The sequence below is a fragment of the Dendrobates tinctorius genome, unplaced genomic scaffold (assembly GCF_039654945.1).
Source record: "Dendrobates tinctorius isolate UK_male_01 unplaced genomic scaffold, ASM3965494v1 ptg000029l, whole genome shotgun sequence".
Lineage (NCBI taxonomy): Eukaryota > Metazoa > Chordata > Amphibia > Anura > Dendrobatidae > Dendrobates > Dendrobates tinctorius.
The window spans coordinates 41,345,235-41,364,134 of NW_027361697.1; positions in this window are offsets into that span (position 1 = coordinate 41,345,235).

Sequence of the window (18,900 nt, forward strand, 5' to 3'; positions counted from 1 at the left end):
CCAAATGAGAATCATGAGGTCAAAGGAACTGGCCAAGGAGCTCAGAAACAAAATTGTGGCAAGGCACAGATCTGGCCAAGAAAGAATTTCTGCAGTACTCAAGGTTCCTAAGAGCAGAATGGCCTCCATAATCCTTAAATGGAAGAAGTTTGGAACCACAAGAAGTCTTCCTAGACCTGGCCATCCAGCCAAACTGAGCAATCGTGGGAGAAGAACCTTGTTGAGAGAGGTAAAGAAGAATCCCAAGATCACTGTAGTTGAGCTCCACAGATGCAGTAGGCAGATGGGAGAAAGTTCCACAAAGTTAGCTATCACTGCAGCCCTCCACCAGTCGGGCCTTTATGGAAGATTGGGCAGACGGAAGCCTCTCCTCAGTGCCAGACATATGAAAGCCCGCAAAGAGTTTGCTAAAAAAACACATGAAGGACTCACAGACTATGAGAAATGAGATTCTCTGGTCTGATGAGACAAAGATAGAACTTTTTTGTGATAATTCTAAGCGGTATGTGTGGAGAAAGCCAGGCGCTGCTCATCACCTGCCCAATACAAACCCAACAGTGAAACATTGTGGTGGCAGCATCATGCTATGGGGATGTTTTTCAGCTGCAGGGACAGGACGACTGGTTGAAATTGAAGGAAACATGAATGTGGCCAAGTACAGAGATATCCTGGATATCCAGGATGAAAACCATTTCCAGAGTGCTCTGGACCACAGACTTGGCCGAAGGTTCACCTTCCAACAAGACAATGACCCTATGCAGGCAGCTAAAATAACAAAGGAGTGGCTTCCGAACAACTCTGTGACCATTCTTGACTGGCCCAGCCAGAGCCCTGACCTAAACCCAATTGAGCATCTCTGGAGAGACCTGAAAATGGCTGTCCACCAATGTTAACCATCCAACCTGACGGAACTGGAGAGGATCTGCAAGAAAGAATGGCAGAGGATCACCAAATCCAGGTGTGAAAAACTTGTTAAATCATTTCCAAGAAGACTCATGACTGTACTAGCTCAAAAGGGTGCTACTACTCAATACTAGGAAATAAAACATAATGATGTGCACTTAGTCTAGAAGAGCGAGGTGCTGGTGTAATGGACTGTAAAAAGTCCCTAAAAATAGGAATTTAGAATACACCGCACAGTCTATTGGTATTTTATGTAATGATACACCTGATGACCGGTGTATATCAGCGGCACTCTGGCAGCAAGGCGTGGGAGTCATGCTGATATACACCGGTCATCAGGTCCCGAACCTGGTTGGACATTATCCACTTTATTAGATATCATTTTCTCTATAAAGCAGCAATTCCCACATTTCCTTGAGGATTTTTCAATCTACCTATTATTTCTATTACTAAGCGAGTTTATGAGTAAGACCCGGAAGGGTCGAAATGTCATATAACTTCCGTTCGTTTTACTCCCCTGTTTATGTCTCGTGAATAAAACTATTATTTGCAAAGAAAACCAATAGAGTGTGCGGTGTATTTTAAATTCCTACTCAATACTGAGCAAGGGGTCTGAATACTTATGACCATGTGATATTTCAGTTTTTCTTTTTTAATAAACTTGCAAAAATTTCTACATTTCTGTTTTTTTGTCAGGATGGCGTGCAGAGTGCGCATTAATGAGAAAAAAATGAACATTTTTGAATTTACCAAATGGCTGCAATGAAGCAAAGAGTGAAAAATTTAAAGGGGTCTGAATACTTTCCGTACCCACTGTACATTCTATGGGGGCTGCATTACATTCTATGAGGCTCCATTACATTTTATGGGGGCTACATTACATTCTATAGGGGCTGACTGCATTACATATCAAACAGTAAGAGCGGCCAGGAAGCAGGACGGATCCCTGCAGCTCCTCTCCGCCGCCATTTTACTCCTGTAGGCAGCGGAGCTGCAGGGATCGCTTCGTGCCCGCCGCAGACTATGGTCAATCTGGTCAAGGGCCTCCTGGAGCCTCAGGGCTGGATAAACAGGCCAGATTGCCCTCAGTGTTAGCCGCCCTGCACAGGCCCCCCTTCTCCGCTGGGCCAGGTGCAGCCGCACCGGCTGCACATGTGGTATGTCCGCCCCTGCAACTGTATGAGCTGGATGCCAATACAGCTGAAACCAATTATGACATATGAAGAATCACTCTCCCTCTCCCATCATTCCCCTCTGCATCTGATGTTAGTGACGCAGACACTGACTGGGGTCGCAATTACGTCACTACATGGTGTCTGCTAGGCTGAGAGATGCGGGCGCTCGGACCATCAGGATAATGAGGAGGAGAAGGTGAATATTGTATTTTTTGTGACAGAAGTATCTATTTATTTCAGCACATCATTATAATGGTCTTTTATTCTCAGTGCAAATTTACGTTTTGTTTTACCTACATAATGCACTGTGCAAAGGTTTATTTATCAGGTAGGCCACTCTTATGGATCATTATCTTAAAACATTCTCTCTCTCTTTCGGATTATTCTGGCATTTGGCAAATATTAATAATTATGGTAATCCTAATTGACCTTAAATGGGAAAGGTTTATTCTGATTTCTGAATGACAGATAGAAAAAGAAAGTCAATTTTAAACTTGCTTATTTTCATGCTGTCTAACTAAAGCAATTTAGTAACATGAGAATACCCATTTAAAAGGTCTTAAAATTAGGCAATTGCAACACATGAAAAATGACACTGTGTCAATATTTATGTAAAAAAAATCTACGCCAAAATGCATTGTGTGAAAAGTTAAGTACAAACCATGAATGAACAGATTTTAAAATCACCTTTAGGAGCAATAACATGAAGCAATCATTTTCAGGATGACTTTATCAGCCTCTTCTAAATGAATTTTAGCATACTCTTTAGCGTAAGTCTATTTGTTTATGCACAGCTTTCTTATCCCCTTCACGACCTTAAGATTTTATAATTTTGTGTTTTGGTTCATTGCTCCCCTTCTTCCCAGAGCCATAACTTTTTTTTATTTTTTGTCAATATGGCCATTAGAGGGCTTGTTTTTTGTTGGACGAGTTGTACTTTGGAACTTCACCATTGATTTTACCTTCTTGTGCTTTGATATTTTTTCTCGTTACGCCGCTTAATGTTCGTATTAATTTACTATACATTTTGATAGATCGGGCGTTTCTGAAAACACCAAAATATGTGGGTGCTTTTTATTATTGTTTTACTTTGAATGGGGCAAAAGGGGGGTGATTTGAACTTACATATTGTTTTAATATTTTATTTTAAATACTCTACTTTTTACTTTCTGCAATAGTGCCATTGGAAGACTTGAAGCTGTGATCATCCAATCACTTGTGCTACGCATAGCATGGCTTCAGCCCTGCTATATGTAGCAAAAATAATCCTCTTCTATGAACGCCAGCCATGGGCCAGACCTGCAATGACAAGCACGGGGGTCTTCTCCAGAAACCCTGTTGTCATGCCAACCAATCGGTGGAGCACCTCACAGGGCCTTAGGTTAGCATCTTTAAAGGGGACGTCATGGTGGCAGTGACCCGGTCCATGGCCCTGGATGTCCAGTAAAAATTAAAGGAAAGTTATGTGGTGCTTAATCATGACTCCACCCGTGGTGTTCGGCAATGGGTGGCCAACGCTGCGGTTTTGGTCCACTGGGGCTGATGGTGATGCAGCAAGGATGGTTCAGCTCCCCACAGGTAGAGCGGGGCCCCAGGGCAAATATATTTGATTGTTCAGATGGTGGTGAACATTGGAGTGCAAAGAATAAGTGAACGACACAGAGAGGTGCAGTTTTCTTGATTTTTTACTTGAAAGTAGTTGCAATCTGGGGTACCACATATAGATGATGGATTGAGTCTGGCTTGCCTGGAGGCATTCAGGGGATCCACCCTGCAAGGTGGGGTTGGGGACCTTCCTTCTGCACTCTCTTTTTGGGTCCCTGCTGCTTGTAGCTAAGCTGCGGCCCTCTCCTGCATGATGATTGCTGTCCTGTATGGCAGACAGAGTGAGCCTATATCACGGGCACTGTCCTTTTCACTGTCAGCCCCCAGCTCTTGGTCTGCTGCCTGTCAGGAACACCGCACTGCACTTGCTCACAAAGCCAGTGCGCGTGTCCTGAGTAGAACGAACTATGCTAAAAGATACCTGTGGAGCTGGGCATCAGCGGTGGAGATGCGTGCTTCAGGCAAACAGGACCTGAAGCACGTGACAGCCAAGGGGCCGAGCCGGCTGCAGTTTTCCCAGAGGGAGCAGGAGCTGTTGTGAATTCTCTTTATGGGCTCCCTCTGGTGGTTACTGGAGGTAGAGGAGCTGGTCAGAATGACAGAAGCTTGCCACCTGATAATGATGATGACGATTGAAGATCTGGGGTTTCTGACTGGATTATTTAAGACAGCTGACTTCCTTCAATCCCTACTGGTGATTTTCTTCCTGTGCCTTCTGAGGTCTGATATCTCCTGCTCCATTCCTGCATGGTTCAGCTAAGTGGTTCATTTGCTAATCTTTTTGCATTTAATCTGGTTTTGTCTATCTCTGCTTTGTGCGGGTCAGCTTACTCCTGCTGGGGCTGTGCTGGATCACCGCCCATATGTTACTGCTTGTGTCAGTTTGTTCTGTTCCCTGTTATATGGGTCTCTTTTTGCTTTGCTTTCAGTATATACCAGAGTGCTGATACAGTGGGGGCGAAGTCGTGTGACTTCAGTGTTTTTTGTGCATCAGACGTGTTGGATTTTTCAGGGCTTTTTGCATTATTGCAGACAGTGTCTTTCCTTTCCTGTTTAGTCAGTTTGGGCCCCATCATTTGCTCAGTCTATTTTTCTGCCTGCGTTTGTGTTTTCATCTTGTCTCACCGACAATATATGTTTGGGGGCTATCTATTCCTTTGGGATCTGCTCTGGGGCAGGTTAGATTTCACCTTTCTTGCTTTACGCTAGTTAGCTCTCTGGTTGTGCCGTGGCGTCTAGGGCATCATAGGTACGCTCCACAGCTTCTCTTAGTTGTGTGGATAGGATCAGGGGTCTGCAATCTGCTTAGTTACCAACCTCTCTGGTTTTCTGGTGGCTTAGCCTGGTCCTGCTATCCTCCTTGGTGACCCATTCATAACAAGGAGCAGAGAGAGATGCCGGCCAGAAATAAAGATCCTACCAGCAGGTACAGCACAAACAGAAGCGCCGATGAGTGCTAGACAGGAGGAATGTCAGGGACAGGCTAAGGGTCTCAACCTACAGACAGCAGAAGTACAAGGGGCGTAGACAGGAGAATCACCAGAGACATAGCCGAAGTCAGAAACCAGGAAAATAGACACACAGTACTGAATCAGCAGGCAGAAAAGATAGTCAGGACTTAGCAAGAGATCAGTAAGCCAGAATGGGCAATAGACGGTACAGAAATGGCAGGCAAGCGCACAACAGGGACAGATCGGGTCAGAAGCCAAGAGATCAAACACAGAAGCATGCGCACTGCATAAGGCACAAACACATAGGGGTCACTTAAACTAAGCCAAGGGCAAAAGTATAGCTGACAGAGATCCCTGGTAGAGAGTGAGTATAAATACCCCTCCCAGATACAGAAAAAGGCCACATACACTTAACCCTGTGAGTGCAGGGCAAGAGCCCCGTCCAAACCATGACACTGCCATGCCTTCAGGTGTTCAATGTGGCCAAGGAACTTGCAGTCCCCTGCACTCCAGATTTGGCTGTCAGGGCGTACAGCTCCTACCCAGCCAAGGACTTTGACATCCCTTTTTATCAGCGCTCCGCTCTGGGGTCAGCTATATGCAATTTTAGTTCCCCAGGGCCCTTGTCTCTGCTCCTGTCTCTTCCCTCTCCACAGACCAACTCTAACTGTCTTGTCATGAGCTCCAACTGCTCTCGTTTCCATGACAACTTTCTTGTTTACTCTCTCAGCTGTCTTCTTACTGACTCACTAACCCCACATGCTGGCCAGAATTTATAAGGAAGCTCCCCTTTCTGGCCTGCAGCAGGAATTGTCATGTACACTGTGTTACCTGGCATGGGGACCCCCCTCCTGACTCCAGGCATGATATCACCCCTTAGAGGGAGGCAATGTCACTGTGGCAACTGGACTCTGGGGTGCCACATTGGAGCCCCACAATCATTTGACAGGTGCGCTGATGGGCAGGATTTTTGATGCCCTTCCGGCGTCATCATGCTAAATGCTGCTGTCAGAGATTGACAGCAGCATTTAACATGTTAACAGCCACGGTTGGATCGCGATTCCACAATCTGTTCAATGAACAATGTTCTAGAAGTTTTGTATTTTATTTAGATGCAACTTTGGAATTAACAATTAATTAAGGGCACTTGATTAGCAGCCCAAGGCCACTACCTGCGCTCTTAATTCCTATGGAAGCAGGAAGGGTGGACTTTATTTTTAACAATGCTTCTGTATTTTTACCTAGTTTTTGTTAAAGCACCACATCAGTCCAACATTTTTTGCATTTTACCACTCGACTGGTGTCACTAATGGAAGCTCCCAGATTTCAGGAATGCCTCTCTTATCAAGCTTTATACTTTTGTTTATTTGAAATGATTATTTTAGTACCAGGAACTTACCATTGCTCAGACACAGAAGCAGGAGCCTCCAGGTCCAAATCAAGCCCGTTCTGTGATAAGCAGCTCAATTTCTATAGCCATGGTTAGTACTGTGCCTGGTTGGGCGGAGTTAGCTTTCTCAGCTCTGCTGCATTGCTAAATCTAAAAACTTGGTGTCAGAAAAGCTGCACCCAGTAAACAAAGTGATGCTTTGTTGGATTCAAGGTGTCTTTGCCAACATCATGCTGCTCTCAGATGAGTTAAGAAAAACCTGCTGGTAGATTCCCTTTAAATAAGTAATAAAAAGTTGTAATTTGTCATATGTTTTTGATCTAATAGTAGGACCTTCTACAGAACAGATGTTTTGGGCTTTTTTTTGTTTTTTTTTATTTAGAATGTCCTGATATGTAAAAGTATAAAATGCAAATAGGGTGTACTTAATTTTTCTTACTTTTGATCTCTCTGATGTCTGACCTGCTAAAGGATTTTTTCAGAAATTAGAAAATGTATGTATTTATTATCTGTAGTTGCCTCCATTCTTTGCTCATTGAACTAGTAAATTAAGTTAATCTCTTTGAAGACTCTTCTCTGATTGACAGTACAATTGCTTTACTGCAAAGTTTCCAGAATTATACCAGTACATGACTGTGGCCGGGTACTACAGATCCGCACCCATTTATTCTAATAGAGGCATTTGTGCATTACTCGGCTACGGCCAGTACATAGCTGACATTACTGTTCTGTTCAGCTCCACAGTTGCTAACATCTGACTGTCACCGGCATTCTCAACAGCTGATTGGTGGGGGTGCAGGGTGTCAGACCTGATAATCTGATAATCATAACCTATCCTTACAATAGGTCAATAAAAGAAAAGCAGTGGGAGCAACACTTTACTATTGTCTAAGCCTTTCAAACATTTAATGAAATATTAAGGAGAACAGTAAACCAGATATGTGTTTTGGCGCTGGACCAGTGTCTTCCCCATCCCATAATGTGGCCTGAGGAAGACACTGTTTCAGTCCTGAAATACGTGTTTTACCCATGCACCAGTGAATGCTTTGTAAAGATACAAGATTTCTCCTATTCTTTAGCAGGACCGCATTTCTCCCACTCATTGAACTTTACATGATTAAATACAAAGTATAAGCAGATTAAGAAGAATGTCCTGCAGTGAACAATAGAAATAGTTCTTCTTTAATGGTTTCTATACTCATGTTACTGTAAGGGCCCCGTCACACATAGCAATCTTGCTAGCGAGATCGCTGCTGAGTCACAACTTTTGTGACACAACAGCGATCTCACCAGCGAGATCGCTGTGTGTGACAGCGATCAGTGACCGGCCCCCCTGCCGGTATCGCTGATCGCTGCAAGAAACCTCTGGACATTTTTTTCGTCGCTGATCTCCCGCTGGCCAGCACGCATTGCTGTGTGTGACAGGCGGGAGACCAGCGATCAGCTGTAAAATAATAATAAAAAAAAAAATATTGTTATTCTCACCTTCCGGCGTCCCGTGCAGTCTTCCCGCCTCTCTCCACCCTCCTGGTCCCAGTAATCCTTTGCAAGAATGACCGTGAGACTTCGCAATCCCGCGAGAACGGACGTCATCGTGGTAATTCTCGCAAAGGATTACTGGGACCGGAGCGTGGAGAGAGGCCGGAATGCTGCGCGGGACGTCGGAAGGTGAGAATAACAATATTTTTTATTTTAATTCTATTTTTGACATGAATATGGCATCAGCGTTAACGAACGCAGCGATGCCGCGTGCGGTGTCGCTGTGCTAATCGCTGGTGAAGCTGTCTGTTTGACAGCTCACCAGCGATCACATAGCGACTTACCAGCGATCCTGACACGTTCATATCGTTGTCGGGATCGCTGGTAAGTCGCTATGTGTGACTCCAGCTTTAGAAATAAAGTACATCACAGATCACTATGACCACATTCACACCTATTGTGCAGTCTGCGGCACTAATTCTGTATTATAATACCAGAAGCTATTGCTAATCAGTGTTTTGGGCTTTTTATCACCATTTTCCTTTATGTTCAGTGAAAGGGATAACTAATATTACATCAGTTCTCCTAGTCACTAGTGTTATAGTATCAGTGTACACAAGTTCTGGTGTTGGAGATGTCGCCATGGCGATTGGAACTTGGTGATTGTGACATATAGAATTCTCAGCATAAAATGCTTCTACATTACCATCCCGGTGCCATTTCTCAGTGAGACTCTTCAGGACCGCAGAGTTTTGGCTCCCTTGTTTACAAGGATATTTGAAGAAGAGAGAGACGTACCGGAATGCCACGTAGGAGGAGAGAAAGAAGGGCCAACAGGTTTCGGAATTACGGTAAATTCAACCATTGATTTGTCTATTTACAGATTCTCCTGCTGCACTTGTTAGTACAACTCCACCACAGACTACACAGAGCTCCTGTTCTCAAGATTCCAGTTGATGGTGGACCATGGCCCCAGATCTGTCCATGAGCCTTCTTGAATTGAAAAAATTATTCACTTGAGGACAGATGATACCCCCCTTGTGCCTCCAAATAATAATCTCTCTTTGTGGCCCACAGGATAATACTGCCCCATAAAGTAATACCCCCCTTGTACTCTTAAAAATACTAATATCCCCAGCCTCCGTCCTAAGCTACCTCTCACTGTAGATCCTCTCAACAACTGGCACATTTTCCCGGTAGTAGTAGGATGCTGGTGACCATACCCTTTGGCCATAGCTGACCTGTGTGTTGTCCCCTACTCTTTTGTATCCATTATGCCCCCCATTACGTTGCCCAGTTTGTCTCCTGTCCTGTCCTCCTTTCACATTTTATCTCTATGTAATATATGACTGATGACTTAAGAAACACTTTCTTCTCTACTGCACATTGGGCTTCCCCACCATATAAATGGCCCCGAGCTGTGTTCCCTAGCTACTTTTTTCTTATGTGTTTTGCATTTTAATTCAAAAACAGTATGAATGGAAATCTACTTAAAATCAGTAAAATCAATCCCCATATTTAGATGTCATATTCCTAGACAAAAGTGTCAGCACCTGAGTTGATTACTCAAAACTTATTCAGTTATTTCTAGATGAGGGCACTCAAAGTAGTTATAGCAGAAAAAGACAATGAAGACAGAATTATGTTTTTTTGTAAGATACTATAGATACTCCTTGAAACACCACCAATTAAAATCCTACAATAATGTCCCCTGAAGGACGAGGTTGCACATCCTGCTGAAGTATTTGCTGGTGTCGGCAGACCCATCACCCCCAGGGCCCAGGTGGTTGCAGAGGTGACCACTGTTACTGTGATAATTACACCCCTGGCGACGGTGAGTGGGCCTCCCTGTTTGTCTTAGGCCACGGCACTTGCCCGGGTGCACTGGGAGGTGAGGTGTACACCAGATCTGGTGTAGTAGATGTCGCCATGACACACGGAACCTTGGTGACTGTGACATGTGAAATTCTCAGCATAAAGCGCTTCCACATCAGCATCCCAGTGCCATTTCTCAGTGACATTTCCCACATGTTTACTTTACATCAGCATAATTTTGGAACCAAAATTTTTTTTGTTAGGAAGTTATAAGGGTTAAAAGTTGATCAGCGATTTCTCATTTTTACAACACCATTTTATTTTTACGGACCACATCACATTTGAAGTCACTTTGAGGGGTCTATATGATAGAAAATACCCAAAAGTGACAACATTCTAAAAACCGCACTCCTCAAGATGCTCAAAACCACATTCAAGAAGTTTAATAATCCTTCAGGTTGGTGCTTCATAGGAATTTTTTGAATGTTTAAAAAAAAAAAAAAAAATGAACATTTAACTTTTTTTCACAAAAATATTACTTCAGGTCCATTTTTTTTATTTTACTAAGTGTAACAGGAGAAATAGGACAGCAAAAGTTGTTGTCCAATTTGTCTTGAGTACGCTGATACCCCATATGTGGGGGTAAACCACTGTTTGGGCGCATGGCAGAGCTTGGAAGGGAAGGAGCACCATTTGACTTTTTCAACGCAAAATTGGCTGGAAATGAGATCGGACGCCATGCCGCATTTGGAGAGCCCCTGATGTGCCTGAACAGTGGAAACCTCCCAATTCTAACTCCAACCCTAACCCCAACACACCCCTAACCCTAATCTCAACCCTAACCCTAATGGGAAAATGGAAATAAATACATTTTTTTAATTTTATTATTTTTCCCTCACTAAGGGGTGATAACGGGGGGTTTGATTTACTATTTATGGCGGGTTTTTATGTTTGGCAGCTGTCACACACTAAAAGACGCTTTTTATTGCAAAGATTAGTTTTTGCATCACCACATTTTGAGAGCTATAATTTTTCCATATTTTGACCCACAGAATCTTGTGAGGCCTTATTTTTTGCGGGTCGAGTTGATGTTTTTATTGGTACCATTTTCGGGCATATGACATTTTTTGATTGCTTTTTAATCTGATTTTTGGGACGCAGAATGAACAAAAACCAGCTTTTCCTGAATTTCTTTTGGGGGGGGACGTTTACACCATTCTGCATCGCTTTATTCTGCAAGCTCTGAGTTTTTTATTTTTTTGTTGATGACGCTGTATGGTGGCTCATTTTTTGCAGGACAAGATGACGTTTTCACCAGTGACCAGGTTTATTTATATCCATCTTTTTGATCGCACATTATTACACTTTTTGATCGGCGGTATGATGATAAAGCATTGTGTTTTGCCGTGGTTTTTTTGTTTTTATTTAAGGTGTTCACTAAAGGGGTTAACTAGTGGGATAGTTTTATAGGGCAGGTCGTTACGGACGTGGCGATACTAAATATGTGTACTTTTATTGTTTTTTATTATTTACAAAAAAAAGAATTTTTTAGGGAATATATTATTCTTAATTTATTTAGGAATTTTTAAAAAAATATTTTTACACTTGTTTTTGTTTTTTTTAGCTTTATTACTTTTTCCCAGGGTGGAACATTACTATATTGTGTCAGATTACCGATCTGACACTTTGCAGAGCACTGTGTCAGATCAGCGATCTGACAGGCAGTGCAGGAGGCTTTCTCAGCACCTGCTCTCAGTAGGCACTGAGAAAGCCGCCTCCCTGCAGGAGCTGGAAGGCTCCCATGGCCATCTTTGATCCGGGGACCTGCAGGAAGGAGGCCCTCGGAACAACACAAGCTCATCGCGTTGTTCCAAGGGGCTCAGGGAAGCAAACAGGGAGCTCCTCCCTGCACCATTCTACCCTATACCCCGGTACACTGCGATCATGTTTGATCGCAGTGTGACAAGGGTTAATGTGCTGGAAGCGGTCCGTGACTGCTCCTGGCAAATAGTGCCGGGTGTCAGCTGTGATAAGCTGTGAGTGCAGCTGATCGCTATGACGTACTATCCCGTCCATGGACATACGGGCCCAGGACACATGGATGGGATAGTACATCAAATGTCAGAAAGGAGTTAAGGGATTAAAATTCCTTCAATTGAAATGTTAGTTAACAGAGTGTAAAATTTACAGGTTAATAACAATTTCCAATTAGAAACTTGGAACTATTTCAATAAATTAAAAGTAAACCTGAAAGCCTACCTGAGAGCTTTCTAGTACTTATGCGACAAGTGTTGATATAGGAGGTATTATTCCAAAGTTGTAATACACATAAGCAGTCCGGTCCTTACCATACAGGAACAAGGAAGCACTGTAGCATATTTTCCTGTTAAGTATATTTTGACTTTTTTTGTTATTATAGAGCTATCTGTCATTAAAATGTCATAAACTCAAAAGGAAATAAGTCAGAAATGATACCTAAAAAGACTTTGGCCTTGATATCCAGAGCCATTGGGTTGAGTATATACTGTACTTGTGTGAGCAGGTTGTGGGATGCAGTAACGGACAGGAGGCAGAGCAAGGGTTAACAGTTTTTACTATGAACAGATGAATACTCCACGCAGGGAAAGGTATGGTAAATAGGGTTAAGGCAGGGTATAGGTATGCAATAAAGGGTTTGATGCAGGTAAAAAGGTGAGCAACAAATAGTTCTTAACCCCTTTCTGCCACTGGAGGTACTATCCCGTTCATGTGACCTGGGACTTAATACCCATGGATGGGAAAGTACATCATAGCGATCAGCGGCATCCCCTGGGGGGGAGCACTGCTGATCGTGGCCGGGTGTCAGCTGATTATCACAGCTGACACCTGGCACTATGTGTCAGGGGCGGTCCATCCCGGCACATTAACCCCTGACACACTGCGATCAAACATGATCGCAGTGTACCGGGAGATTAGGGAAGCATCGGAAGGGAGGGGGCTCCCTCCGTGCTTCCCTGAGACCCCCAGAGCAGCACGATGTGCTGCGCTGCTCTGAGGGCCTCCTTCCCTGCTGGCACCCGGATCCAAGATGGCTGGGGGGCCTTCGGGGGCCTGCAGGGAGGCGGCTTCCTCAGTGCCTGCTGAGAGCAGGCAAGGAGGAAGCCTGTGCAATGCCTATCAGATGGCTGATCTGACAGAGTGCTGTCCAAACTGTCAGATCAGCAATCTGACACATTACTGTTATGTCCCCCCCGGGACAATGTAATAAAGTAAAAAATAAAAAAAAAGTGTAAAAATAATTTATAAAAAAAATCGTTAAATAAATTAAAAAAAAATATTCCCTAATAAATTCATTTTTTGGAAATTAAAAAAAAAAACAATAAAAATACACATATTCAGTATCGCAACATCCGATACGACTCGCCCTATAAAATTGTCCCACTAGTTAACCCCTTTAGTGAACTCCTTAAAAAATAAAAATAAAAAACAAAGCAAAAAACAATGCTTTATCATCATACCACCGAACAAAAAGTGCAATAATGCTCAACCAAAAAGACGGATATAAATAACCATGATACCGCTGAAAACGTAATCTTCTCCCGCAAAAAACGAGCTGCCACACAGTGTCATCAACGAAAAAATAAAAATGTTATTGCTCACAGAATAAAGCGATGCAAAAAATAATTATTTTTATATAAAATTGTTTTCATTGCATAAAAGCGCCAAAGCATAAAAAAATGATATTAATGAGGTATCACTGTAATCGTACTGACCCGAAGAATAAAACTGCTTTATCAATTTTACCACACGTGGAACGGTGTAAACGCACCCCCCAAAAGAAATTCATGAAATGCTGGTTTTTGTTCATTCTGTGTCCCAAAAATCGAAACAAAAAGCGATAAAAAAAGTTGGGTCGCCCTCCCAGGGCTGTGGGGTACTCGGTACCGGGCCAGTTCCTCAGAGGGGACTGTCACAGCAGCGGTCCCTGGCCCTGGGCGCCCATGTAAAAGGCGTTGAGTTGGGAATAAAGTTTATAAGTGATTCGTGACGCCACCTGTGGGCAAGGGAGGTGTTAAGCCGACGCTGCATGCAGATCCTCTAGGACTGATGGTACGGTGCAGCAAAGATGTTATAGCTCCCCACAGGTGAAGCTGTAGTCCCAGGGCAGTGTAGATAAGCGTTGCAGGAATGGTGCAGTGTAGGCACAGGGATGTAGTGGTGCCCGGTGTATGGCGCAGTAATGAGTGGAGGACACCAGGGCATGCAGTTCCAAAGCTTTACTCACAGTCTGTTGTACAAACAGGTGCCTGCTTCCGTGCCGTGTCCTCCGGGTTAGGGACTCAGTCAACCTCCAGGCCAGATGGAATACTCCTTTCCAACACTCCACCAACATGTGCCTTTCTGAATGTCTCCTCTTATAGCGCCTTTAAATGAAGTACTCCTAGTACTGAGTTACACTGGAGTTCCTGCTGTCCGATGTTCTTATGAACTCTACTTGTACTGCAGACAGCTGTAGCCTGCTTCGGGGACTCCTTGCTACTAAGTCCTGGCTCACTATCCAGTTGCTGTTGTGCCCCAAGTCTTGTGTGGGAGTCAAGTGGTCACTACTTCTATTCCTCCGGTGTCTGTTGCAGGACCATTAGTATCCATACAACCTCGGGAACCGGGCCCGGCCTTGCGCTTAGAACTTCTAGGAAGGGTTCTCTTCTAACCCACTTCCACTGTTCTCTTTTACTCCTCACGTTCCGTACTAATCTTTCTTTCTATGGAAAATCAGGCTTTCAGTCTATGTAGCTCTCTCTCTCTTCCTTTCCTGTGCCAGCAGACCCAGGTCACTGGGATCTGCTGCAGCACTTCCATCCATCTATCCCTCTCTCTGGGGATCTTCTCTCTCCAACTGAACAACAACTCTCCTCTCTACCTAAACTCTTCCAGCTCTCTTTAATGTAACTAAGCTCCACCCACCTCCCAGCACATTTCGTGTTCCAAGCAGGGAGCCACCAATGGGTGCTTTGCTACACTCCAAGCAGGGAGCCGCCGAAGGTACTTTGATACACTACTTTGTGGTGTGGGGTGCAGGTGTTGGAGTGTGGTCAGGAGCCTTCACCTTACCTGGATGGTGGGGCACCACAAATCAGGAGGAGGTGCAGTACCTCTGTGGCAACTCAGCCTCAGGGGTGCCACAAAGTCACGTGCCTGAAAATGGTACCAATAAAAATGTCAACTTGTCCCACAAAAAATAAGACCTCACATGACTCGGTGGGTCAATATATGGAAAAATTATAGCTCTCAAAATGTGTGATGCAAAAACTATTTTGACAATAAAAAGCGTCTTTTAGCGTATGACAGCTGCCAAACATAAAAACGCGCTAAAAATAGTAAATCAAACCCCCCTTTATCACCCTCTTAATTAGGGAAAAATAATAATAATTATAATAATAAAAAAAAGTATTTATTTCCATTCTCCCATTAGGGTTAGGGCTAGGGCTAAGGTTAGGGCTAGGGCTAGGGTTAGGGCTAAGATTAGGGTTAGAGGTGTGTTGGGGTTAGGGTTGGAGTTAGAATTGGGGGGTTTCCACTGTTTAGGCACATCAGGTGCTCTCCAAACGCAACATGGCATCTGATCTCAATTCCAGCCAATTCTGCATTGAAAAAGTCAAACGGTGCTCCTTCCTTTCCAAGCTCTGCCATGCGCCCAAACAGTGTTTTACCCCCACATATGGGGTATCAGCCTACTCAGTACAAATTGCACAACAACTTTTAGGGTCTTATTTCTCCTGTTACCCTTGGGAAAATAAAAAATTGGGGGCAAAAATATCATTTTTGTGGAAAAAAAATATGATTTTTTTATTTTTATGGCTCTACGTTATAAACTTCTGTGAAGCACTTGGGGGTTCAAAGTGCTCACCACACATCTAGATAAGTTCCTTGGGGGTCTAGTTTCCAAAATGGGGTCACTTGTGGGGGGTTTCCACAGTTTAGGCACTGTTAGGGATGGCGGAACGCACTAAGTATTAAGTAACGTAAAGTACGTTCGCAGCCCGGGGTCCACCGTGCAGAAGTTGTTAACACCGCTGCTAGCTAACGTCGGACATACAATATGGCGGTATAACGCACGCGGGTTGAACGTCACCCGGGTGCGCAGAGCGACCTCTGTTAATTCCCAGAGACACCTATGTGTTAAACACAAAAGGCTGAGCCTATTAACGCCACAGGTCTCAGAGAAGTGCACTCACGGTATAAGGTCATGGGTCGCCCCGTCTCACACCCAGGGCAGCAGGGTACTCGGCACCGGGCCGGTGTCAGGGGGATGCATGTCACAGCAGCGGTGACCCGGTCCGTGGCCCTGGGCGCCCACTATCAATGGCGGTGATGTTGATGGTGTTAAAGTTTATTAGAATAGTTCGTGACGCCACCCGTGGTGTTTGGCAAGTAAGATGTTGAGCCAACGCTGCATGCAGATCCGCTGGGACTGATGGTGTGGTGCAGCAAAGATGGTGTAGCTCCCACAGGTGGAGCTGGAGTCCCAGGGCAGTGTAGGTGAAAGGATTGAGGAGAGGCGCAGAATGGTATAGATGTTCTTACCCAGGTGTAGCGGTGCTGGAATAACTGGAGGACACCAGGGTGTGCGGTTCCAAGGCTTTACTCACTGCTTGCCGTTCACACGCACGCCTGCCTCCGTACTGTGTTCTCCAGGTCAGGGCTCCAGCCAACCTCCAGGCCAGATAGGGTTCTCCCTTCCACACTCCGCCAATATGTACCTTCACTGAACGACTCCTCCAATGCGCCTTTAGGTGCGAAGCACTCCAGTACTTAGTTACCCTGGAATGCCTCTCTCTAGGTGTTCCTAGTCTCTACTTGTATGACAGACAGCTGTAGCCTGCTTCAGGGACTCCTCACTGCATCCCGGCTCTCTATTCAGTTGCTGTTGTGTCCCAAGTCTATGATGGGAGCAAGGCGTTAGCGGCTCACTACTCCTCCGGTGTCTGTTACCGGACATAAAGATCCAATCAACCTCGGGGACCGGGCCCCGGCCTTTGCGCTCTGGACTGGAAGGGTTCTCTATCTTTCTTCAACCAGCTTCCCACCATCCTTCTATTCTCCTTCGTTCCGATCTGTTCTCTCTTATGGAAGGTTAGGTTATCAATCTTATCAGTCTCTTTCTCTGGTCTTTCTCGTGCCAGCAGCCCAGATCACTGGGACTTGCTGCAGCACGTCCTTGAGACACCCATCTTCACTCTTCTCTCTCCCTCTCCAACTAACCAACTAACTCTCACTCTTCCCACTCTTTTGTATCATCTCACTCCACCCGCCTCCCAGCACATCTCGTGTTATGCAGCAGGGTTCCACGAGGGGTGCTCTGCTAACCCCCAGCCTGGAGCTGTTAGGTGGCCCCACTGAACTATCCTTTGTGTGGAATGCAGGTGTGGAGTGTGGTCAGGAGTTCCCACCCTACCTGGATGGTGGGGCACTACACCTTAGGAGAAGGTGCAGTACCTCTGTGGCGACTGAAGCCTCAGGGGTGCCACATACCCCCCCGTTAAACACAGCACGTCCGCGGGCTGCAAGACAACAAAAGGTTCAATACAGGAACACACAAAAAAATTTTTAAATGCTGTTTAACAATACATATCTAATCTTCCTAATGTAGGAGGCACATTTCTTAAACGTTACAAACAGGCTAACTTCCTATCTTAGCATCAAAAATTTACCTAAGTGCAATTCTTAATTCAAAGTGCTATACTCAACACATTTTCTTCATTACAATTATTCTTTTTCTTCTTTCTTTTCTCTCTTTCTGTACTGGATGCAAGACACTGACCATCTACACTTGGCCTGTCACCTGTCACTTTCAAGTCTTCAGTCTTTATTCAATTCTCACATTCTATCTCAAAACTTTTCTAATTCTCTGTATCAAATATTCTATAAAAGACATTTACTTTTCATAAGACACAACATTATCAAATACTTTTTCCTAAAACATTCAAACTTCTTGTAAGGTGCTGAACACTGCTCCCAGCCGGGATTTCTTGCAGTGTCCCTTGAGGTAGACATCATTCTTCGAAAAGTGTCCATTCAAAAACATCATCTTCGCAAAGAGTCTTTGTGTAACCATTATCTTCACAAAGAGGTCACATATGTAAAACCAAGAAAGGGCACCAAAAGAGGTGCAACTATTTACAATAAAAGTTTTTGGATCAATCAGCGCCTATGATCTCTACAGTTCCATTTCAAAAACAACGCTGCTAATCAAAAACTGGGCAACATGATGAACAAAAGGCACAACTGGTGCAAACAAACCCTCCTGGATAACGAGATTTGGAAAAGTATTTTTCTTCTACTGGTGATCCCCTCCTGGGGTTCTGGAAGCTGAACTGGAACTGTTCTCAGAGGTGATATCTTCGTGATTCTGGCTTCCTGTTAAAGGGTCTTGAAGCTGTAGCATATGGAACCCATGATGTATCTCCATGCCCGTCAACTGTTCTTCCTCAATAGGTGGTTCCACTACTCTGGTATGAGGTCTAGCTCCTAAGGCTTCCGCAGATTGTCAGCTCTGACAAGCCACTGCCTGGGGACTTGGCAGTGAAGGAATCTCGAGATCACCGTCCCAAAACGATCCAGAGCCCCCTCTGGCCTGTAGATGTCGGATCGGGCATGCCAGCTCTAACCGTACCCCTAGCAGCATGGTCCTCCTCCTCCTCCCCATCAACCAATTAGGAAGGCCGGGGTATATACCTGGGAGTTCCAGGCGGCGCGGTGTCTGCTCTGGTGCAGGTGTGGGGGTAGCGGGCGCTGCCCGGTGAGATATCGGGGATAGCGGTGGAGCCAATAGCAGCAATAGCAGCTCCGGTTCTGCGGGGGCGGCTGGCGGGACCTGCGCAGTCGCGCCAGGACCGAGCAGGGGATCCTCTTCCTCCGCTTCAGCTCCCTGGGCTGTGTACAACTCCTCCGGTATCAGCGGCAAAGAAGGAATAGAGTACGCTGCTGGTGGCATGGCAGCAGCTACAAGCTCCGTGGGGTTTGCCAGGAAAAGATCCGGTGCAGCAGCGGCAGGTACTGGTGTCGCGAGTACCGCAGGTGTAGGCCCCTCCTGGGCGCGCTG